Below are 1044 nucleotides of genomic sequence, written 5' to 3'. Positions count from 1 at the left end.
CATGGCTGTAATTGCCTATTGACATCAGTACTTAAGGTCTAGTGGGCAGTTTAGTATCTCCAAAACATGTTCACTTCTCCCTATTCTGACTGAAATCTGTTCCTCCTGCTTTCCCCCCATATTTGTGAATGGAACCACCATTTACCCAGTTGCACAAGTCAAAATCCGTGGTTATCCTTGACTCCTTTCTTTCTCTCTCACCCCACATCCAATCCATCTGCAAATCTCTGTTCTACCTTTAAAAACAATCCTAATCTGATAATTTCTCAGCAACTCCTCCCTGACCATACTAGTCCACATCACCATCGCTGATTTAGACGCCTGCAATAGCTTCCTAACCGGCTTTCCTCCTTCTGATCTTACCTCTTCCTAGTCTATTCTCCAAGCCGCCACCGGAGTGATCTTTGCAAAACATAAGCAGATCCACTCACGCCCCTGCTCCCAATTCCCTAGTAGCTTCCTATCACACTTAGAATAAAACCCAAATTCCTTATTAAGACCTTCAATGATTTGCCCCCCTACCACCTCACCAAATCTCTTCCCTTCTACTACCTGTCCATCTCACTTCACAGTAACCATGCGTTTTTCTCGGACACTGGACATATTCCCACTGTGGAGCCTTGGCCCTCTTTACACCATCTGCTTGAAGTATTCTCCCTCCAGGTGGTCACCATAGCTCACCCCCTAACTTCATTCAGTTTCTGCTCAATGCCCCCTCCTCAGATGATACTTTCCCTGATCACACTATTACCCCCCTCACTCTTCTATCCCCTTCTCTGCTTTATTTTTCCTGTATTTTTTTTCCTGAACACTTCCTGCCTCAGCCAGTATTTTAGTTTGTTGGCTGGTCAGTTCATTAGTTACTTATTGACTTGCCCACTAAAACGTAAGCTTCATGAGAACGGGGCCCTCTATACCTTTGTATCCCCAATGCCTGGAACAGTGCCTGGCGCACAGGAATGCGTTGAATGAATGACTTGCCAAAGGCAACGGGTGCAAATACGTGCACACCCAGTAGATTTCCACGGCCACCTGTCCCCCCAC

This window comes from Hipposideros armiger, unplaced genomic scaffold (assembly GCF_001890085.2).
Source record: "Hipposideros armiger isolate ML-2016 unplaced genomic scaffold, ASM189008v1 scaffold_33, whole genome shotgun sequence".
Taxonomy (NCBI): Eukaryota; Metazoa; Chordata; class Mammalia; order Chiroptera; family Hipposideridae; genus Hipposideros; species Hipposideros armiger.
The sequence above is the reverse complement of the archived record's forward strand: the minus strand, read 5'-3'. Positions refer to the sequence as shown.